Genomic DNA, 24,764 nt, shown 5'->3' with positions numbered 1-24,764 from the left:
ACGTGCCATAATCAACTGCAAATAAAAAGTCCTTGCCCTTTCCAGCATCTACCCATAATTACCAACTTTCTAAAAACTAACACTATACTTTCTTTTATTACCAAACAACATTCAAATACACGTAACAACGTTTTCATTCTGCCAATCACTCTAAGCTTTTAACTATCCAAAAACAATACTTACACCTTACAGGCCTGTTTCTCAGCGTTTTAATAAGCTTAGAGAAAGAAAAGATAATTAGTATAAGAGACTTGATTCATTTTGATCATAGTATTACAGTTAGCATTATAAATCAAAGGTAATTCCCAGAAGACAAAATTCTTGGTGCATAATTATGATATAAAATGCAGAACAATGAAAATTGCTTAATCACATACTTTGAAATAATATTTACGATGAAAGTCATCAACAAGGCATAAAAGAAAAATTAAAGAAGCAATTTTTCTGTTAGTTAAATTGCTCTGGCTCTTGGGAACCCCTAACCGGAGCCATCCACCCTATGAATGATGGCATCTAGGCCAGTGGGACACCATGCTCTGTGGCCTAGTCAGCTCAAACCTAACACCATTGCCGGAAAAGAAGCCAACTCAAAGCACATGTCTCAATGCTCTTATGAAAGGACCAATAGGTGGAATTAAGGAACTCATCTTTACTGGAAACAAAGCAAAAAAGTCTAACAAAGTGTGAGTGCTTTCAGGATATAGTTCTTATTCAAAGACATTCAATAAAGAATTTAAAAACTGCATTAAACTGTTTTCCTATTTTAAAATAAACTACAATCTACAGACTAGAGTCTTGCCAGCAATAACTAGGGGGAAGCTCAAAGGCTCCCCATCCCTGCAGGAGCCTGTTGAAGACCCTCATGGTCCCCAACATTCCAATTTCCCAAGTCCTAACTCACATCCTATCAGTCATTAAAATGTACTTGCATCCTACTTTAATTATTTATAAGAAACTGAATTGTAGGGCCGGCCTGTGGCTCACCTGGGAGAGTGTGGTGCTGATAACACCAAGGACACGGGTTCGGATCCTATATAGGGATGGCTGGTTCGCTCACTGGTTGAGCGTTAAAAAAAAAAAGAAAGAAAGAAACTGAACTGTAAATAAGTTATCTTTCATAAGCTTTTCATTCTTTTTTGAACCTAATCGAATCAGCTCTTTGTCCCCACCCCTTCAGTGACACAGCTCTTGTCATGGTCACCAATGGCCTTCAGGTTGCTAAATCCAATGAGCAAGTCTCAGTCCTCACCCTACTTGACCTCTCAGCAACATGTGACACCAATGATTCATTCTCTCCTCCCTGAGACATTTTCTTTACTTCAGGGACAGATTTCTAATGTCCCTCCTAACCTTCTGGTTTCTCCTTCTCAGTCTTCTTCATAGGTTTTTCCTTATCAACTCAATTTCTAAAGGATGAAGCATCCCAGGTTTAGCTGAGTCCATCATCACAATTAGAAAAACAACTCACAGTTCATTCAATAGAATTAATATCTTCTAATAATAACAGTTACTCAAGGAATGGAGACATCATTGTGTCCATGATGTTGGGAAAATGTGCATAATTCTTTTGGCTTAAAATACTTTCTTGTATTGTTTGTGAGATTTCTTTTCTTCTCCACAAACTGTAAATACTGATATGCCCCAAGCCTTGGTCCACAGACCTCTTTCTCTGTCTACACACATCCCCCAAGTGATCTCATCCAAATTCTACTGGCAACTTCCAAATTTGTATCTCCAGTCTGGACCTCTTCCCTAAACTCCAGATTCCTACAGCCAATAACTAACTCAAATTTCTCCACCTGGAAGTCAAATATAACATGTTCAAAACAGCTCCTGGTTATCCTTCCCTAACAAACTTCTCCACAAGATTCCATCTCAGTTAATGATAACTCCATAGTTATGCAAAATGCTTTGGTGTTCATATTAATACTCTGATCTCTCTTTCTTATACCCCTCAAAAAGTTGGTCAGGAAATCCTATTGGTTTTACCTACAAAATAAATCTTGGCCATTTCTCACCATCTCCTCCACTGCTAGTTGCATTTCTCAAGTGGATGGTTGACAACTGCTGACTTGTCTCCGTGTTTCCACCCTTGACTACCCACCTCTATTTTTCTATTTTCAACACATCAACCTGTGATTCAATTAAAATGCAAGTCAAATCACTTCACTCCTCTGCTCAAAACCTTAATGGCTCTCCATTTAACTCAGAGTAAAAGCCAAAGTCCTTAAAATGGTCCAGGCAGGCCCAACCTGATGCACTCTCCAACCCCCTCTGACCTCAACTACTACAACTTTTCTCCCTACTCCCTGTGCTTCACTGCTACAGCCTTTTCACTGTTCCTCATACACACCAGGTACACTCTCATGAGGCCTTCACTAGTCCCTCCATTAGCACACTCTTCCCCCAGGTACATCTATATGGCTCACTTCCTCCTTCAAGTTTTCTTCTCAGGGAGGCCTACCCTGACCACACTACTCCAAGTGCAACGACCCCACCCCACTCACTCAGCATTCCTAATATCCCTTAGCCTGCTCTATTTTTGTTTTTTCCCCATCACACTTATTACTTTTTAAAATACTATAAAATGTACTTTGTTATGTTTATTGTTTGTCTCCTACTATAAATATAAGCTCCATGAAGGTGGGGTACTTTTCTTTTTTTTTTGTTCACTGCTGTATCTCTGGGGCCTAGAACACTGCCTGGCATATAGTAGGCATACATTATGTTGAATAAATAAATGAATTTAAACTCTTAATGATTTCAATTTTTTATTTTTATTTTTTTTAATATTTGAGACTTTTACCACATTCTGAACATTTCTGTTGCTCCTAGAAAAGCCCCTTTGTACTCAAAGATCACAGCCTGACTTCAACCAACACAAATCCACTGGGCCAGGGAAGCTCGGGACATCCTACCTTTGGTCATCATTGATTTTTCTCCCTAAAACCAGGACTCAATTTAATGTGGAAACACTAATACCTTTCCACACATGTGTTTTGATTCCCCAACAAGATGTTAAACACTTTGGCAGGAATTGCACAAAGCATTCAGCATAGTCCTGAATACTTACTTCATAAAGACATAAAATCTGTTTTTTGGTGAACTTAGTGAACATTTCTAGAGTGTTAAGTTTACTAAGTTCAAGATTTTACACACACAATGTATAACAGGAAACAGGGTTATCTGGGGTAAGTCCCCCCTTTAATGAACAGATCAGAATGATACAGCATGATTCTCAAAGAAGATCCTGTGCCTCTTTTGGCTGAGCTTGTAATTATGTTGTTTAGATGTAAATGTGTCTTTCTAATGTGTTTAAGTTTGTTTTTCTTAAATGCTCCCTTTGAAACTTTCAGACTATTAATTTCCTTTGAATGAATGATTTAAAATCTTAAACTTTAGCCTTCGTAACAGAAAACTGCAAAGGGGTCTGATCCACATTACGTAAACTGTGCCAGTAGTGGGGCAGGGGTAAGTAGAACTGGAAGTATTAAACAATTTTCTCACACCAACAATAGTGGATTTCTTTAAAAGGACTCACATGAAACTCTAAAGGGTACATGAGCAAAAGACATGTGCCACTGGTACTTCTTAAGTTTAAAAGCACTTTGCACAACATCAATCACTATAAAGAGAATTTTTTAAACCAACAGATTTGCTTTTTTGGCAGCTGGAAAGAAACAGTTATCTAGCAGGCAGAAACTGGTGGACTGAGATGGATGGAAATTAGACGAGAATTAGGAAAAATAACTCGATCAACTAGTGATCAGTGGGGCAGGACAGCTGTTCCTAGTACAGCAACATAGATTGCTCCAATATCTGTAACTGAGAAACAGTATGTTTTGCTGCCTGCTTAATGCCATCAAAAAAGAAAGTATAATAAAATCCCATGCACTCTTTGTAAATGAAGGCTCAGGGACCTCCACGAAAACTATAAATCCTGTACATAATTTTTTTTGGTCTTAAGCAATAATAGTTAACATCACTTGACTGTTTACTATATGTCAAAGACCCTGCTAGTTGCTTTAGATATACCACTTCATTTTATAATCAAAACAATCATGTGAGATAGTTACTATTATGAGGGTACTTAAAAATGTTCATGGAAAGATTTCTATTATCTTTTAATTCTATTTTTTCACAATTTTTTGGAGTACTCTGTATTATCCCTTATTTTACAAATGAGGAAAAAGATGCTCAGAGAGTTAAGTAACTTCCCCAAGGTTCCACACTGGAGAATAGAGGAGCCTGGATTTAGACCCCAGAGGACTGATTTCAAATTTCTGGTTCTTACCATTTATACTTTACTGCCTCTCTTCTAATGCTGTCTTCAAAACATATTACTCTTTTCTGTAGTAATTTCACTGACCAACTTGTCAGAGTTGTAGTCCTATGGTCAGCATATTTCTTATTTTCTAACATTACAGATGCAAAATTTGTGCACTATCTCATTTAAGCAGAATATATTTACTACATATTTATAAAACGTCAGTAATTTTACCTTTTTTCACCTTGCTAATAAGACCAAGACAAAACACTGAGCCTTTTCTTGAACTATAAAAATGTCCTTTATTCTTTAGGGAAACATGAAAGAAAATATCTATATGAATAGTTTTCCTTTGCAAGCACTTTGTTTTATCTATTAGATCTCTCAGTGAAATCATAATCCTTTGTTCTACAATAAGTGCTTCCTGGGGACTGCCACAGACTTCAGTATCAGAATTTCATGGCTGTTTTCAGTAGATAGAAACTGGATGTTTCCAGAGATATTTTAAAAAGTTAACTTGATGGGGGGGCGAGGGGGGATTTAGAGAGAGAGAAAACCTGCGTACATAGGGGGAAGCATAAAGGCAGGAGGAATCCAAAGAATGAATCTTTTTTGCAACATTATCTTAAGAATGGGGCTGGCCATTAGCTCAGTTGGTTGGAGCACAGTGTTGTAACACCAAGGTCAAGAGGGTTCAGATCCCCATACAGGCCAGCTGCCAAAAAAAAAGAATGAATTATTATTCTGAAAATATTTAGAAAACAGTCCTCTGAAATTAGGGTCCATCCTAGATCATTTATGGATCCATAAAGCAGTGAATCAAGCAGGACTTCACAATATCACTTACTTGGCACTTATAACCCAAAGTCTCCTTGGAGAGCCCTAGAAGTGAGAAAGAGAGGGAGAAAAGGGAAAAGAAAAGTCCCAGCAACTCTCTATGGAGGGCAGAAATAGAGCAGGCAGGAAGAATTAAAATTCTTCCTCATAGGGCTACAGATCTATTTTCTCTGGGCAGGTCTGAGTCTATCCCAACAGAGCCAAAGGACACTGTTGCATCAATCAGAAAAGGGCACCTGTCCTCCAGGCCAGTGAGACTCCCAGTGGGCTCACTACTTGGACTTCAGAGTAGGAGACTGTGTTTCAGCCCTTATGCTCCCCACCTTGCAGGTCAAAATCTGCACAGCTACAGGCGGTTGCCTCCTCTCTCTCCAACAGGCAGGTGGCACTAGATAAGATTAGACTGAGAGAAGCACCTTCCACTCTTGGCACTGTCATCAGCTGTAAGACTCTATATGAGTCACTCACCTCTCAAGGCCTCAATGCCTCCATCTCTAAAAAATGATGGGTCTGGCTGAGTAAGATGACACCTAAGGCCCCTTCCTCTCCTCAATTCTGAATTGAAATCTGGCAATATCTAGTTGATATATTCCAAACTGTATCCCTAAAACACCAGGATTCTGTGGGCAAAGTTGAATCCTTAGTGTTTGTGTGATATGGTTCTTTTTCTCTAACATCTTATTTCTGAAGTTTCTTTTTTCTTTTAACCTTAAGACTATACTCTCCTTTCAACCCCAAAGTACTCAATTGTTTTTATAGCCATCAAATGGTCACCCAACCACATATCAGTCCCCAACTACTCAAATGTTCATCAATAGAATGGATAAATAAACTGGGTATATTCATTCACAGAAATAAAAGAAAAAAGAACTACTGCTACCTGCATCCATTTGGACATATCACATGATATTATGTTAAGCTAATGACACAAAAAAGAACTCGTACTTGACTGCATTTAAATACAGTCCAAGAACAGGTTAAAACTAACCTATGACAACAGAAGTCAGAAGTGATTACCCTTAGGGTAGGGACTATGACTGTAAGGAGTGATTTCTAGGGGGCTGCTAATGTTTTGTTCTTGAATCAGATGCTGGTAGGCCAGATGTGATCATTTTGTATTGTACAATTCCGATCTGTGCATTTTTCTGGTTGGATATAATAATTCAATAACAAGTTCAAAGAAATAAAGCCACGAGGACCAAAAACAAACAAACAATCAAACAAACAAAAAAAAACAGATAAAGGGGAAAAAAAAAAGCCATCTACTAAAGCTATAAAGCACAAGTGCTGCTACCTGCAGGGAGAAAATGAATTACATTTCATTTAACGTGACCAGAGAGAGAACTACCAGAAGAGCTAAGTGAGAAACTTCATTACATTTCCTAAAATCTTCATCAAGAGTTTGCTTGACTTTTATAATCATTTCCTCCCTCACATGAAACTTGGTCTCTAAATTAATATAAAATATTGCTTTTCCCTCTGTCTTTGTATACCAGTAAAATGATATTGCTCAAAGTTCTATAAAATATTTGTACAAAGGAAAAGTTGTTGGAAAACATCTGAAAATACCCCCAGGATAATCCATTTGGAATACTAAGGGTCTAAATAGATACTTCTGGTCAGAATAATGCCAATTATCTGCACATCAGGGGAGCGTGGTGCTGGTAACACTAAGGTCACAGGTTCAGATCCCCATACCAGCCAACCACCAAAAAAGTAATAATAATAATTACTAGCACATTAATGCAATGACCTGGAAAATAACCATTCCTCTACCTAGTTTCTTGCTGTATAGATTGACCTTGCTAGGTAAGGCCATGTAGTTGGGGAAAGTCATTCAGGAAAATGCTGTGCTACAGACAATTCCAAGGGAGCTCCAGGAAAATTGTCTTTTGCATGGGACTATATTCGGTTCATCTGTGAGTTGGTTTTTAGCACATTTTTCTCTTTCTGAATTAATACAACCAACTGTCAGATCAATGATTTCTTTCCCCTACTCAGTGTTCTGTAATCCCTCTTTGATCAATATGGTAAACTGCATGATTGCTCCATTTGATACATATAAAAAGTGATAGTATACAAATTTGCACCAGAAGTAATTACACCACTAAATCACACAAGATAATTAGAAGCACAGATTGCTTGTTTTTACCCAAACTTTATAATAACTTCAACCATTATTGCTGTAGAGCCTCTCTGGTCCCACAGCATGAGAGGTGGGCATTAGTAGTTTCCCCAAATGCTGGGGGACTAATTAAATATTTGTGGAATCATTAGCATTTAGACAAAAAAAAAAAAAAAAATGTTTCTAGTCTTTGAAATGGAAAGTGGCTTTTTGGGGAGCAGGGTAGGGAGTGCAGTAATAAGCATCCAGTCCCTGCACATTTTTTAACACTAAACTAGTGATTCAACACTAAGGCAGGCAAGGTTTCCAGGATGAATATCAATTAGCAGCCCTATTTCATGTTGTATACAGACCTTATAGGACACCTTAATTCTAATCATTCTAATCCTTTTTTCTCAGCTAAAAAGATCTTATTGCTTAATTTCCACTTTTCAAAAGAAAGTTCTCCCTACTTCAGCCTTGTTTTAAATTCTTATACTTCTAAGTTTAAGTTTTCCTGACAATTCAATGCCCAGTATTCCACTTCCTCTTTCCTCTGAAATTATCCTTTTAACTTGTTTCTACTTATTTTTATAGGCCCCCAAAGCCTCTTCTGCAGGATAATGTTCAATTCAAAAAGCCCTCTCAGATATACCCTATAACAAAGTTTAACCACAGAGGCCAACAATACCATTTTTCCTGTTTGGGTTTTAGGGAAGATACATTTTAACTAAAATTTCACCACTCATAAAATTCCTTCACTAAATCTTTCCTATTCCCTCCTCCTATACTGGACTGGTTTATACACAGTTACAATGTAAGCAGACTCTCAAAATGTGTGATTGTATAATTATACAAAGACCTCCTAAAAATATGTAATTTTAAGTGTGCAACAAACACCCTTTTTAACTCTGGTGCTGAGAGAATAGGTTTAAAAATGTACTTAAGTTTTTAATAAATTGTGTTTTGTTTCTTGTTGGGGGTGGGAAGGAGGTAAAAGGTTAAAAATCCTCATAAAAGGACCAACTGCTATACCTGAGACCAAAAACTGTATTATAGCAAGATTCTACTGAAGATTGTAAACACACACACAGAAATTTTTTTTCTTCAAAAGAAGAAAATTGGAATTGCATGAAGAAAAAGGCTCCAAACTGGAGCATTTATGAAATTTCTATCAATGAATAATAGAAAAAAAAGTCTGCATAAATGCAGAAAGCTTTCTATCCTTTAGAAGACTTAAAACAGTACTAAAATGACTCTAAAGAAAGCCCATGAAATTTGGTTCTCAACTCAGAAAACTACCTAAGGGATAATTTGTGAATGCCATCTGGGATCCAGGCAGTCTCACCAAGAAAAGGGAAAACTTGTTGAGATCATCCAAATCTAAAATTCACATACATTTTTACATCTGGACTGAATTAATCTTTTCTTGGTTCTGGCTTTCATGTAATAAAATAATTGTTTGCAGGTTTTATTTTATTTTTTAACCCACAGCTTTAAAAATCAAAATGTGCAATATCCAAGTTGAAAAATACAAAGAATTCCTTTATCAAAAAAGCTAGTTGAGAGACTGGACTCATTTACACTAAACTCTGAACCTGACAGTTCAGTCAAAAACAATTCTGTTTGAAACTTTCATTTCAAGCCTGTGCCACAAAAGGCTACACAATCTATTATGTCATAAGTTCTGAAGGCCAAAAGCTTTATAAGCATAGTTAAACATGGAAACAAAGTCTAGAAACTAGAAAAAGCTCTACAAGCCCCCACTAATTCAGCTAGTCCAGGTGAAGGACAGTTTTTAAAAAACTTGTGGCTAAAAACTGCTACCTAGTACATTGGCATTTTGCTTTCAAAAGCACTATCTTCATCTTGACCTGTGTTGTTTTCAAGTGTTGTCCTGTAGAGACAGGAACATCTTAAATCTGCAAATTGAAATTATGTATGTAAAGCTGGTACCTTACTCCTGTTGCCCCCAAAATGGAGGGGTTGGAAAGAGAGAAAAATTTCTGTCCCTTAAAATGTTCTGAGCACTACACTGTAGCCCATCAGTTAGATCGCAAGGATTTTTACAAGCAATTCAAAGGGGGGAGGGGGGGATTAGTTCATATTACAGTCTGCTTTCTGGAAAAGATAGCCTGCAGATAACTCGATATTAGATATCCCCTGGAAAACCCTTGTCATCTAATAATCCTACTAAAGGTCCATTTTAATATGAAATATGAATCCAATATGTTTACAAACATACTGAAAAAGGATTCAGATGTCAGTTGTCTCATATTGTGGAGTATTTTCATTTTGAACATAAAACTTTTATTTCTGAAAACCACACCCAAGGAAAATGATTAGGTGCTAGAAGTTTTGTACTACAAAGACAACAGCTAAGGCATCTGTTTTCCTGCCTCCCTTCTAGTCTTCTCCCCTCCCCCACTCTCCATCCTGCAGGCCATTTGTAGATCTTGGCTGTTAAAACTACTTTCTACGATAATCTCATAATGCTCTAGATTCTCAAAAACTTCTTATCCTTTAATATTGCTGAGCCTAAATTTATACACTGTTCTAAGAAGGAAGCCCAAAAGTCACAAGCATTTTTAATGACAGATGCATTACGGAAAATTTTCCCTACAAAGTTTTGATGCTGTGAAATATCAACTCCCTGAAATCACAGAAAGGAAATGACTTACATTCTTGGAAAATGAAGCCACCAGCAGCTTTCTCCAACAGCATTTTCTAATCCCCAAACTACACCCTGTGGCAACAGGGAGTATTTCGTGCAAAAACTAAATTTAAATAGATGCTTATAAAACCAATAAACAAATATTGCCAGGTCCCAGAAAAAAAGGGAAGCAATCATACATAGAAATCCAGCAAGAGATACTTTTCCTCCATATTCAGAAATGCTGGAGAGCACAGGCTTGAAGTCACAAGCAACCTGAGAACTCTTGCTGAAGTTTTCCTTCCCCGCTGTGGGCAATGCACAGCTCCTGAGGGAAATACTGCCAAAACAGATTTTTGCTCAAAAATAAAAACAAAAATCGTGTAAAGGGGTAAACAAGCTAATATTTCTTTGGACACTAGCTACACAACTACACAGCCTGAAAACCCACCAGATTTCATTTCAGCTCTAAAATATGCTTATTTTGACAGCTTTCCATCTATTCATAACTTTAAGAAAACACCCTTACCCGTCCCGGGACTCGAGGTTTTAATCTGTGTGACCTCACAGGAGTGGCCCCCAACTGTCCATACCTGACAGCACCTAGCCCGCCCTCCTGGAGGAGAGGCTGGAGCTCTCTTTTGCCTGGGGCCGGGCTTGAGCGCCGCAGGGTCCTCCAGGAACCCAATTTCTACAGGCCGCGCCCCCCGCTCGTATCCCACCAAGGCCCCCTTCTGGCGCCGACGAGCCTCAGCTCAGCCTCCGGCTCCCCGAATAAGCACTTTCAGGGATGGTGGGGCAGACGCTGCGCTCGGGTTCCTTCCTGCACCCGGGCTGCCCGGCCTCCGCGCGCGCACAACAGGCGGCTCGGCACAGCCCCCAGGAACGCGGGGCTCAGGTGCTGGCTCCGGCGCCCCGTCACAGCCACCGGGCGCGACAAGCAGGCGCCCCCAGAACAGGACGCGGGGGACTACCAAAGAGCCCTGCAATCCGGGGAGCCCCGCGAGCAGGGGGATCGGGCGCTGCGCACCGAGCCCGGAGGCAGCCTGCAACCCGGACCGGCCTCCCTCCCTCCCCGCAGAGGCGGCCCGGAGCTCCGCGCCTCCCCCGCTGCTGGGCTCGGCTGCCCCGGGGCCCCGTCCTCCCGCCTCGGCGTGGGAGAGCTCCGACTCGCGGAGAGGTACCCTTCCCACCCGGTGCCCGACGCCCAGAGCCGAAGAAGCGAGAAGAAGGCGAAGAAAGAACGCGGAGAGGGGACACTGCCTTTGCGCGGACCCGCGACTTCCAGAAACCCTTTTGAAACCCCGTCCAGCCGCCGCCAACGCCCAGCCGGCAGGGGGCACAGCGAGCGGCCGGGGCGCGGTGCCCGGGAGAGGGGGCGGACGGGGAAGCCCCTGACGCTGGGTTCCGCTCGTACCTCAAAGAAAGCCCCGACCACCAGGCGTCCGTTCTCGTCAGCTCTAAGTCTCTTCCTGCCGGCACCGAGCCTGCCCCACTCCTCTCAGCCCCTTGGCCTGGGCAGCCAGAGGAGCGCTCCGCGTCCGCCCCGCCCCCCGCCCACGCCTCCGGCCCCGCCCCCTGAGGCCCCGCCCCCGGCCGGCCCCGAGGTAGCTGCGGAGGCAGCCGAGCCGTGGGACTGAGCGCCGAGCTCACTACCGCACGTGGGGCGCCCGTCCGCTCCGCCCCGCCCCGCCCCGGACCCAACCAAGCGTCCCGCGGAGGGGTGCTGCTAGTCGGGAGCAGAAGAAAGCGTAGAGAGCCACCCTTCCGGAGCTCTGGGGAGAGAGGCGAGCCTCAGATGGGTGTTGTAGTGTGAACCATTGCCGATCTAGGCCTTTCCCCGTGCGACGGGGACTGAGGTGCAAGGGGACACTGTCGGCTCTCCTCCCCTCCTGGCCGATGGCCCTGCCCGCCGCCCGGCCCCCGCTCCCCCGGGACGCTCCCTCCCGGAGCTGAGTGGGGCTGGCCGGGGGCGGCTGTTTGGCCTGAGCATCGTCTTACTAATGCGGAACGACGGCGGGGAGGCCACTCAGAGTGGAGGCGGTCCCCAGCGGAGGAGGCTTCGTGACTCCTTGCTTCCCTCCGGTCCTCCTGTCCCGCACCCACCTGCCCACCTACCACTTGAGACGCCGCGCCCTCGCAGGTTTTATACTGGATGGAGCGGGCGCCGCCGAGGAAGCTAAGCCTCCCCCGCTAACCGTTCCTCTCCAGTTCTTCAGGTAGACAGCCTCTGTCTGCTGGGGTTTTAGTGCCTGTGACCCCTCAGAAATTATTTTTGCCCCCTCTCGATGGGGCCAGCGGGTGATGCAAAGGGCCAGTGGAAGATGTTTGTACAATACCAAGAATAGAGCCAGGAGATGGAGGTGTCTTTGCCACCTTTAGTTGTTGGGTCTGGAGAAGGAGCAAGCTACGCTTCTCCGGTCAGCCTACGCCCACAGGGACCTGCTGCTGGGGACTGGAGACCCACCCTCCACCTGGCCCCAGGCTCGCGACCCACAGAACTCCAGTCTCTTGGGTTTTACCCTCCTGGGCCTTCCTTTGACTTTGCTGACCCAGTGACCCCTGGCCAGAGGGGGCAGAAACGCCCCACTGGATTCTTCACTGAATGGGTGAGGGGCTGTATGTGTCTGGCTTTGACAATCAGGTGAAGATCCAAGGAAGCAGAGGAGGACCTACAAAAGGACACTTTCCAAAATCTGATTGATGCTGACAGGGCTAACTTTAAAATTGCTCTGCTCTTTTTATCAAACTTAAATGCGTAAAGCTAGCCGTTATTGGTGGAAAGTGTGTGTGCCTTGCTGGCATCCTGGCAAGAGAGATTCGGTTTTGTGTTCATTACAACTGACGCTCACTTGGCATAGTTGCCTCTTCACAGCATTTACATCTTGGGAACCATGACATTAGAACTGAATATTAGGAACTGTGATCTTTTGTATTTTCACATGTGATAATACATTCAGAGCTTATTTCTGATAAAGCTGGTCAGTTTTTAAGTATATTGCACTTATAATTTAAAGCCATGGCTCCATTATGAAAAGAACAAGAAGTATGTTTCAGTGACTGCCTTTTAAATCAGTGTAAATTAATATACCAAAATTTAAAAATTGGTTAACAGCAGTTGATCACAATGTGGCATTTAAAAGTGGAGGATTACATTTTTTCTCCCATTTTTATATTTTATATGCATTTTGAATGAGTGCATATTGAATACTAGTTGGTAAAGTCTTAAATTAATTTGATATCTAATGAGATAACCCAGCATTTCATATGTAAAGGTAAAAGATAAATGAGAAACATTTTACTATCTTGGAAAACAGTTCCTAAATCTGATTTATTTTCAGGTTTCATGCATGAAAATGTAGCAGATAAAGAACAACATATTGTTAGATTGTGAAACATTGCTGCAAATATACAATAACTAGGTAATCTAAAGAACAAAATATTTTAAATAGCTTTTTTAAAAATGTGTTGAAGATTGGGTTTATTGTCTGGAATTAGATTGTAGCAAAATTTACTATGTGAATATTTTCTGAATCGTAATGATCATATTAGCAGTATGAACACCACAATGAACATAGACTCTTATATAATATGTCTTGTATACTAAGTACTTTCTAACTCTTAAAGTCAGTTTTATAAACCCCTGTAACATCATAAAATTCTGAAAGGACTGATTTAGAAAACAATACCTAATCCATTGAAGATGGAAGAGGAGTTTAGACAGGATAAGTTGTTTTAGATATTTCTTATCACAGGAAATATTTTTCTGTGCTTATTATAATAAAGAATGCAGTTTAGTACATAATTCAAAGTTATATTTTATGATTCTTTTTGATATTGGGATATAGTTTTCTCTGGTATGCCGAGATGTTCTTCTAAATATGGGACATTACCCACCAGTGAAACATCATCCTAAATACATGTTAAACTATTACTTTTTTTCATGGTATTTAAATATTAACACAACTCTACGTTTTTGCTTTTGTTTATCTTAGGAAAAAGTTATTCATTCCATGAATTCATTGAGAACTCTCATGCACCAGGTAGAGGGTTAGATTCTGGGGTTCAAGAATAAAAAGACTCCTGAATCTTATAGTAGGTTGAGGGAATAGACATTTGAGTAAACAGTTACAATGTACTTAATGCTTGCTATGGTAGAGACATGCAGAAGGAATAGTGGGAAGGCCTAGGACCTCTTGGGAGGGCATCAGCCGTCCCCTGTGAACTGAGATGGGAAGGATGAACAGAGGATTGCCTGGGAACAAGTTGGTTAAGGCGATGGTTCTCAAACTTGTCAGCACATTGGAATCACCTGGGGACTTTAAAAAACTATTGATGATGCCTGTGTCACAAGCGTATGATTTAATTGGTGTGGGATATGGCCTGGGCTTTGGAATGTTTTAAATATCCCCAGGATATTTTAACTGTAGATATATTTGGGATCCTTGGGTTAAGGTATCCCAGGTAGAGGGCACAGAATGAGAAAGCACACGGAGGTGTGCTTTTAAAGCATAATGTCCCTAGGCTTATTTTGTAATTGAAGAGGCTTAACCTTTGCTGGGTTATGTTTATACATTTGGGTGCAAGGAACACAATTATATAGAAAATGAAGAGATATGAACTGCTGTAATTAACAATCCTTTACAAGTACTTCCCAAACACATAGATAGTATGTTGACAGTTAAGATTAGTTCAGTAAATTAGAAGAAAAAATTTTAATTTTTATTTTATATAATTCAAGCTTATTTAGGATTCAGAATATGTTTTAATGCTGAAATACAAGTTCTAGTCTGAGAAGTCAGCAACTTGACCTACTGGCTTTTAAAGAATACTTTTCCAAAATTAAATACTGTTCATTATTCTGGCCGAAGGTCATAATATAGAAATTAGGTTCATTTTTCTCTTTGGTAATTACTGAGATTCATTTTAAAAGCAAAACAAAATTCACTTTAAACAAGACAAAATTAATAAGTCCCACTCTCAGGTTTTAAATGTCCATGTAGCTAATGAAAGACAGTCTTGCATGGAAGTTTAAATAATGTAGTGATATAGTCCTGGTTTTCACTGTGTAATATTTAAAATTCTCTTTTTATTATTCTCAGCTGGTATATTATTATGTTCTGTAAAATAACACCAAAATAGGTTTTTAATGCTCGAGAAAAGTCAGGAAAATTGATTGTCAGTCATTTAATTCAGCTGTCTAATTATCATACTCCAAGAGTCTCAAACCAGTAATACATATAATTATTTTGCAGAGGCAGCCCAACACAGGGATTAATATTATGTGACAATCTTACTCAAGATTTACCTTTATCCAATTTAGAGATCCAAAGTTGAAAAAATTAAATTAATTAAATTCTGTTCTCTTGCTCATCAAATTTTGAGAAAATATTTAAAAGTAGGATAACTTGGTTATCCAGAGGCAAAGTTTGGTTTTATACAGCATGTAAAAGTTTACAGGAGACATATTTGAAGAGCTACTTTGTTTCCGTTCTTTTATGGTTTTAGTTACACCACGTACATCACATTCCTGTTCCCTGAGGACTTGAATACTCCAGAAGTCAGAAGAAAGGATTGATAAGGCTGGGAGAGCCAGGCCCTAGACCTTCACTCTTGGCCCTTCACTCTTGTGAAGGAGAGGCAATTCTGAATGGTGCAGTGAAATTGTTTGTTGCACAAGGTAGATTAACCCAGCATAGATAAGTGCACTGAGGCCTTGGAGTTGAAAGGCATAGTGGCAGAAGCAGTGCCATGTTAAGGGATACTGCTGCTAACTAAAATATGTTACAGTTGAGGAAGTGCATGTGCATGTACACGTAGGACTGCTGCCATATGCATGAGGCTTTCCTTTATACAGAAGAAGACTGGGGACAGGTAGAAGGACCCAAGTACAGAAAATGTCTAGTGGAAGGGCAAAACAAAGGGTAGATTGACTACAGTACAAAACTTAATAATGTATGCCATTTGGGTGTTTATACAATGGGTCTTAAAAGTCTCAGAGTAGTTTTTCAGCTCTGATTCTTTGATTACTCTCTGAAAAGCTGAAAGAAATCATACCTACCCCAGAGTTGAGAGGCAACTCCCTCTACTCCATAGGGGGAGATAGATGAGAGAGGACAGAAGGCAGGAATCTGCTGACTGATTACTGAGTTAGGCCTCAGGTGCCCTCTGATTATTTGAGATAATATTCTAGGAGGAGTCACTTTCAAATTCTGTAGTTTTGTTTGTTTATTTGTTTTGGCCACTGGCAGGTGCAGGGAACAAACCCTGGACTTTGGTGTTATCAGCACAACACTCTAACCAACTGAGCAACTGGCCAACCCTAGCAGGAGTCTCTTGCAAAAATAAATAACATTATAGATGTAGTGGGCCACTGAAGTTCTCTTTAGTGTCTTATGACATCTTACATATTTGTGCCTGAGACATATTGAACCAGAACAGTTGGAAACCTGAACATTCATCTTTCAGAACATGCGTTTACAGCCTGGCCAATACTAGCTTTCTTGAAAATATCAACAAAAGTTCCATTTGTAAAGAGGGTTTATGACATCTGTCCATTCTGTTTTAATTTAGTTGCCTCGAGTAGATTATTGTAAGCATACTAAACATGTCCTTAAACTTAGTTGCTTAAAAAAGTCCTTAGTTGCTTAAAAAAGAATGATGAATAAAAGTGCAAATAAGATATCATAGTTCTGCAATTTCAAGCACTATGTGTAGGAGGTGCCTCCAAGGGACAACCTATCTGTCCATGGTTGGGACTATGGTTATGAAATATAAGGTCCTATATGCTAGCTATACTGACTGGTTGGATAAAAGGAAGAAAATGTTTTGGGACACCTGCAGTAGATCCCTATTTGTTTCTCTCTATTCCTCAGTTAGAAACAAAATCTGCATTCACTCGTTTGGCTTGGCTATGGAACGAAATGCCAAAAAATCTTAAGAAAGTCTTCTACAGCCAAGGCAGTGGTTCGATTTTTCTTTTTTGAGGGTAGCCTAATAAATAATTTATAGCCTAAACAGAATTCTTATACTCTAATTCTTTAAAGAAAGAACAATGGTAATTAGTCCATGAGGTTTGAATCAGAAATCATAGCTTGGGAGATTGTTCTCAGAGGACCTCATATCTTCAGATGTTTAGTTTTAGTAGACATGGAGAAAAAAAGTGTGGGACAATAGCATATTGAACTGAATCTAGCTTTGAAGGTAAGACTCTTGAGGGGGAAGGCACTTCTTAAACATGCTATCCTTTAAAAAATTATATATTTGTGATTCATATATAATTAAGCAAACATTCTCTGTGATTTCTTGAGCAGAAAAACAGAATCAGCAAATGAGTGATTTTCTGTTCTGCCAGTAGTCTATATTGGATAATCATTTTAGTCTTATGCCCCAATTTCTTGAAGGATAAGAGGATATATACCTAATATATGATACTTTTATGTATAATACAGATAATATATAAATCAGTATACAATATTATCACATCACATGTTTTTCATTGCACTTTTCACCATCTGAAATTATTTATGAATATACAAGAATACTTCAAAAAGTTCATGGAAAGATTTGTATTATCTTTTAGTTCTAATTTTCCATGAATTTTTTGAAGAACCCTCATATTTACTTGTTTATCAACTGTTTCTCCTTTTAGAATTTAAGCTTCATGTGAGCACAGACCCAATCTTTCCAACTGCTTGTGGCCCCAGCATCTAGAACAGTGTCTGACACATATTTGTTCAATAAATGAATCTAATAAACTATATGTAGAGAAAAGGGTGGGGTACGTGTGTGTGTTAGGTATGGAGAGAAGTGAAATGCAGTAAGATGAGAATAAGAGAGAATTAACATTTTTTGAGAAGCTTCTCGGGCAGATATTCCAGGTATTGATGAGAAAGGATCTGTTCCTTAAGAAGACTTTTGGTCAATTTGAATGGGACCTGATATCAGCTAGTTCATGTAATTTTTTTTTTTTTCAATTATAGATATATGGTATAATGATCAGTATTCTGTATCTATTGATATTTCTTATTGTATATTTTATTTCTATGTTCAGCCTTGCCCCTGCCTTTCTGCACCCTACAGTCTTTCAAGATATTAAGTTTGTTACAGGGTTTTTACTAGAGTAGTTATTAATTATTGAATTCCTTGCCAACAAAACATTTTTATGAGATACCCTTGGGAACAGAGTGGTTTGAGTTGAGCAAGGGGAAAATGAATGGCCTTGCTTCTATTTGCTCAGTCTCTTCCACCTCCATATGAAGTTTAACTGAAACTTGTGTCATCTAGAGCTGCCCCTCCTCTGAACCCTTGGACTGGAAACTGCTCTGTCTACCCTATCCTTCTACCTCCCCCCTCAGACCTGTTGTTTGACTTTCAGACTTTCAGTCGCCAAACCCTCCCAATTGTTTCAGTCTATCAGCTGTTTTTTTGGCTTCACTTCTTTCCTTTTCAGTTTAATCCCTGGTGTAGTCTCGTGTCCCAGTCCCCTTGACCTCCTAATCCAACCTTCTTAACAGTTCCAAAGTTTATGTCAACTCAATCATCCATTTTCTTGCATATTGCTTTAAAGTCACTGAGGAAGCCTAAAGAAAACTGAATAAACGAGTTGATTAGTCACATCACCAAGACAACAGTTCTGACAGTGGAACACTCACAGATGCTTGGTCAACTTTGTATTCATTTTTGTTTGGCTTGCTTTCCTTTTCACTATAATGGCTGTTCAAATTTTTATGGCTCTCTCCAAGTCCCTCATCCTACTCTGAAATTCTGCCACTCTCAAGAGTCAACCTAGCCCTACTCTTTCCTGGTCACTGATCTAAGAGGTTTATAAGTATTACCTTGTGATTCCTCACAACAGCCCTTGGAGGGAGATTCTATCATTATCCTGGGTTTACAGATGCCCAAGGTATTAAAGAAAGTAAGTAGTGGTGTCTGGATCTAAGCTCATGCTCTTTTTCCCTATACTGTCTTGCTTCTGTTGCAGGGTTGGTCAGACATTTTCTCTGTAGGGCTTTAGTCCTCTCCACCTCCAGATTTCTCTGTGTCTTTCTCTTCCTCCATTTTTTTTTTTTCTTTTTTTCTTTTCTGCTGGCTGGTATAGGGATTGAACCCTGGACCTTGGTGTTATGAGCACCTTGCTCTAACCAACTTAGTTAACTGGCCAGCTTCTGTGTCTTTCTCTTAGGCCATTCTCTCCTTACTCTTCTCAATCTCCTCTTATCAAAGTTCTGTATATCAAGCTTTCCTAGCTCTTCTAGGAATTTCTTCATCATTCATTTGTTGATTCATTTAGCTGATACTTATTTAGTACCTATTGTGTACTAGGTATTAGGGACACAGAGGTAAACAAAACCTAATCTCCATTCCTGGAGTTTTCCATTCAAATGATTCCTCTTAAATATTCACCATCTCCTGTACACTTCTTTCCACCTACAAAGAAGCTGAAGTCACTGTAGATTTCATACTGTACCTAGCAATGCATCCAACAAGACACTGGGTACATGTTTGGTGATTGAATGATTCCAGGTAAAGTAATCACGGTGTGCAGATTTGTTCTTAGTCTCTGGCCTCCTTTTCTTAAAAAGTGGCCCCAATTCAGGTGTCTAAAACCCTCTAGCTCTTACCACCTTCCCTTCTGAGCAGAACCTATAAGGTTCTAAAAACCATCCCTTTGCCATCATCAACTGACTAGTTGCACTTTAACTGAAATGTATTCCCACCAAAGTTACCTCAAAGTGGCACATATACTTTAAGCCTTTTGATTGGATCTGTGGTTGTGGAAATAAAAATACATGGCCTTATCAAAGGAATTTTAGCATCTGTAAGGTGGGAAATATTTGTGAGACAAAGGAATCTTTGAACTCATATTTTGCCACTTCTAGTGGTCCTCAAGCAGAGGGTCCTTGTGCTGCCGGGAGAACACTTGGCAGTCTCTGGAGGTATCTTTGGTAGTGATGACTTCTTGAGGAGAGGGGAGAAGATGAGCAGTGCTACTGGCTTCTAGAGGGTAGAGGTTAGGGATGCTGCTAAACATCCTACAATGCAGGGGACAGCACCGCACAACAATTATTGCTCCTGCTTAAGAACCACTGATCTAAAGCTGATTTCTTTTAAATGATGGTTTCCAAACCTGGAAATGTATCAGAACCAGTTAAGAACGGGTGACAGGGCTGGGAATCTCAAAATAACAGTAACAAGCTCCAAATGATTCTGACACCCACATGATCCTGACCGTGTGGGTAGTTGTCCTGTTGATGCTTATGCTAAAGCAAGTTTTAAATGAAGAGGCCAGATTTAAAATACTTTTGAAATGTTTCATTTGAAGCCCCAAAATGGTTTATGTACTATAACTCTACAACCCCCTTCCAATGAATAAAAATGTGTTAAGATGTGATTAGTCATCTTTTTTTATCACAATAAGGACATTGACGTCAGCTCATACAAATTGGAGAATGGTTGCCTATTTTTAATCTCTTGTGATGTGAATGGAGTAACTAAAATTGTGATTATTAATCTGGTCAATAAGAAGCCATTCAACTAAAGATAAAGCAATGGAACCTACCAGTCTTAGTGAATCACATAATTACGTCTATGTTCCAGAAACTTCCACATCAATCTAATAGTGCATAAATGAATAACAGTCTTAATTAACATTTCCATAAATATGTAAATGGAGGGCAGCTCTGAGAAAATGAAATATAGACTGAACAGGATATGTAAGTGTCCTAATTTCTACTTCTTCCCATTTCATATTTTTGCTCTTTTGATGCTGTCTAATGAGCATCTATATATTTCATATATAGGGCCATATTTCATTCCCACTGCACTGACCCACACAGGGCTTTGGAAAGTGACACCTCATAGATAAATACGAGGTTGCATAGGTGGATACTATATTGTTCTATAAATGACAAGTTCAAAAGGGTGGTTTCCAGGAATGCAATGCATTTAAAATAATAATGACAGCTGATTATTTATTGATCATTTACTGTGTTTTAGGTACTGTGCCAAGTTTAAGTTTATTATCTCCTTTAATCACAACAGTAACCCTATGAGGTAAGTACCATCATAATTCCTAGTTTATAAATAAGGAAACCAGGGCACAGAGAAGTTACCCAAAGTTAAATATCTCATTAGTAGTGGAATTTCTAATTAAAAAAAAAAAAGAATGAAAAAAGTAGAAATATCTAATTTTAATTAAAAAAAAAAAAAATCTGATACTGGAGTGTCCACCTTCTTAGTTCAGCCTATCTGATTTTCAGACAGCAAGCTGTATATCAGAAAACTGGGAGATATACCCATGATATGTGCCCCCTCAAACTGATTCAAACCTAAGTGTGTATGTGGAATGGCTGGGAACAAAATTCTCAGCTAGTTTCCAGTGAGTAGAACTATTTGCAAATAATTATAAAGAATTATGTGAGGTCATTTGGCAAGAAGGAGTCAATAGAGCAGTGCTTGATGACACCACTTCCACTCCAAAAGCTTAAGCTTGCCTATGTCTAAAATTGAGCAGACTAAAGGCAAAATGACCAAACCTCTCAGGTAAGCTGCTACACCCCTGTGCATTCTATCTGCAACTCAGCTTTTTTCCTTCAAGTTTCCAATTACCTTATTTGAGCCATAGGAGAAAGTCGGACAGTTCAGATTACCAATAAGGAGCTGACTGGCAGTCCATGGAATCACCTTTGCCTTTAGTCCCTATTATTTTATCATTGCCGGAGCCAGTATGTAAAATCTAGCCTGTGACCAGAGGCTCCTCTGTCAGCTGTGGCTCCTGGAGCAGTGGCCCAGCAGTGAGTCTCCAGGAGGAATGCAAACAATGCAGAACCACCCCCAGCTGGAGGCACCCTGTCTGAATGGAGTGGTGGGGACAGAGTTACTGTTCCCACTGGCAGTAGGGATTGGGCACCATGCTATGCTGTCTCACTCCGCTCATTACTCATGGAAAGAATTTGGTAAACTTTTGTTTCTTAAATCAGATTGTCCTGTTACCTTTAGCATCTTGGAGAACTCATAAATAAATATCCTTGAGTTTCAAGAAAAGTTAGCCATTAAAATCTTTTGGGGGAGTTGAGGAAAAAGGAGTTAAATTGGAATAAATTAAAAAAAAAAACTTTTTGTTGGATTTATGGATTACATTCATGAAAATGTAAAGATACAAATTTGTCTTGTGAATTTAATCTTTATCTTTATTTTTCAAGGTTGCTCCCACTATTTGTAATTGCTATTTTAAAATGAAATCCCTTTAATCTTGCGACTTATTATTATCCTAATTAACGAGGGGCGGGAGGGGGGGATGTTTTCTGTGTTCTCCATTCCCTTTAAGTTTAAAGACAAGACTGTATTGCAAGTATGTGTGGTACCATAAAATGTTAAATGTTGTTGCTAATTGTACTGTTCTGTGCTGATAACATGCCATTTGCTTTAGGTCAGCCCCCAGTCCCAGTAACTATTTCTAGCCAGTGGTGTCACTCTTGTAACTCATAAAAAAAAAAAAAAAAAAACCACATGCGCGCGTGCGCACACACACGAGTATTTCCAAAAGTTCATGTAAAAAATTGAATTAAAAGATAATACAGATCTTTACATGAACTTTTTGAAGACCCCTTGTGTGTGTATATAGATGGCAAAAGTGTGTTCCTAAATGAAAGAATGACATATATTTGACATTCATTTACATACTAATGGGAACACACCAATTACTGAGTAAAATCAGTTTTTAAAGGATTTTGATGGATCAGTTTTTAAAGGCTTTCACTTAAAATGTTTATTCTTTCCCTTAATTGGGAGACAGTTAGACAAATAAATTTTCCTGCAAATTATTTTAAAGAAAAATGAAAATTTATTTTTAAAATGTGAAATATGATGACTGTTTACTTAAAGTGTTTATGAATGTGAGAAGATGGATCAGAACGAATCTGGTCTTTTCTACTCTACAGTTGTCTCAATCATACTTTTCTTTCTCAGCTCTCTTGGGGAAGGGACCCTCTGCTCTCTCCCCACTGGGGACATATAAAAAACAACTCCATGACCCGTGGGAAATGAGCACTTCACCATGTAACAATGAGAGACCTTCCAGGGGTTACATCCCATATTCTGGCCTTTCCCTCTAGATTTTTATCTTCAATTTGGACCTTACATATAAGCACTTGAACAGCATTTTATAGTTTTAAACCACAGGCATTATCTCATTTGCCTGACAAAAACAGGAGGATGCTAGCCAGTGCAGCGACTTCTTGAGCCCTCTTCTACACAAGTCAGCATTTCACATGGCTGTTTCCCTCTAGCTGCCCAGAATGGGCCGGTAGCACATAGCCAGACAGAAAACATCAACTTTAGGCAAACTTGATGAGTTGACCACACAATTTAGTTAGTGGCAGAGAGGAACAGAACTCCAGGATAGGAGTGGGGAGAAGTCAGACAATGATCTACATCTGCCTTCCTCACTTGTTGTGCAAATGGGAGCATAAATGGGCCAGAGTAAAGAGCGAGGTACATGCCAGACAAACTGTTTTTATTGTGTTCTTTAGCAGGAAAATAAGAATGTTTTTCTAGATAAAGTATATGGAAAAGATAAATTATAGCCGCTTTATTGAATGATTACTACACATCAGGCACTGTCCTTTGCAAGTATTTTTTCATTTGATTCTTATATCTCCCAATGAACCTGTGAAGCAGAAAACATTTTTTTTCTTTTAGTAATCACTTAAAAAAAAAATGAGGTAGCTGAGGCATGACGTCCCTTGTCCTAAGTTATAAAGCTGGATTCAAACCCAAATAGTATGACTGCAGAGAATATGTTCCCCAAACCTAAATGTACTACCTCATGGTAAAACTTACTTGAAATATTAAAGGAAATGAGAGCATTTACAATTTTTTTCTAAGTGTACTTTTCTAAAAAGTTGGATAACCAAGAACCTTTACTGATATGTCAAGGATTTTGTTTGCCAGTACCTGGGCTCGTGTAATTCAGAATGGCATTGGGTCCCTGAACAGGGCTGTGCCAGACTCTGCCTGTTTAATACTGATAAAGAAGTTGAAGCTTAATACCAAGCACTGGTCAGTAGCCTCTGGGAGAACAATAATCAGAAAATATACTCTCTATTTTACAGCTGGAACTAAACTTATAGATAATTTAATCTAACATTTTCATCTAATAGATAAAAAACTGAAGCTCGGAGCAATTAAGTTACTTTACCAGTTTACATATAGCTAACTAGTGGCAAAGCCAGGATTCTAGCCTGATCATTCTGATTGTGTTCTTTCAGTTACACTAAGCTGCCTCCAAATCGTGAAAGAGAATTTTCCATTTTTTTCCAGTGTTTTTAAAAATATCAAAAGCTAAAATCCATGTATTTTATCAAATTTATCTAAAATTTTTTTTGCTTTTATATAGACATTGGTAAATGAAAATGTGTTTGGATTTCCCAAGAGTACTTGAATTTCATGGGTTTTACATTTACTAAAAGGGATCAGGCTCAGCAAGTTAATTTTCATGGGCTACGAGGTTTGATCAATGCATTTACCTTGACAAATAATGGTTTTGGGAATAGGAGGTAGAGATAATTTATATATATGGTAAGCATTCATTCATTTATTCAAACAAACATGTATTGCATGCTTATTATATTTTAGACGCTGTGCTAGGCACAGGTCATGCAAATATAATTACAGCATAGTTCTTTCCATTGAGGAATAACTTTTCCCTTTCTTTCCTATTAGCAAATGATCTGACATATTCTTGCTGCTCTTAAATTAAAATTCTTGCTGTCTCTCAAGATGTAGTTAGAGTACTACTTATAGTATGCCACATGATTTTAGGTGGTAATAGATAAGCATTTTAAAAAATATAGTTATATATTCATTTCAGTGTATTCAATGTAGTTATATATTCACTTCAA

At 39.3% G+C, this 24,764-nt stretch overlaps 1 protein-coding gene across 3 annotated transcripts in view; it reads right to left on the bottom strand.

The window, feature by feature from the left end:
* FRMD6 (FERM domain containing 6) overlaps positions 1–11,367 on the bottom strand; it is a 76,399-nt gene extending 65,032 nt beyond the window's left edge. For 2 of the 3 annotated variants that reach the window (XM_063089720.1, XM_063089722.1), the window contains exon 1: positions 11,279–11,367. The gene's annotated coding sequence lies outside the window, so the exon portion shown is untranslated. The remainder of the gene's footprint in view (positions 1–11,278) is intronic. The other variant, XM_063089721.1, reaches the window with a different exon arrangement.
* Between the last annotated feature and the right edge of the window lie 13,397 nt (positions 11,368–24,764).

This window comes from Cynocephalus volans, chromosome 3 (genome assembly GCF_027409185.1).
Source record: "Cynocephalus volans isolate mCynVol1 chromosome 3, mCynVol1.pri, whole genome shotgun sequence".
NCBI lineage: Eukaryota > Metazoa > Chordata > Mammalia > Dermoptera > Cynocephalidae > Cynocephalus > Cynocephalus volans.
Note: the sequence above shows the minus strand (reverse complement) of the source record. Positions and strands in the feature narration are given on the sequence as shown.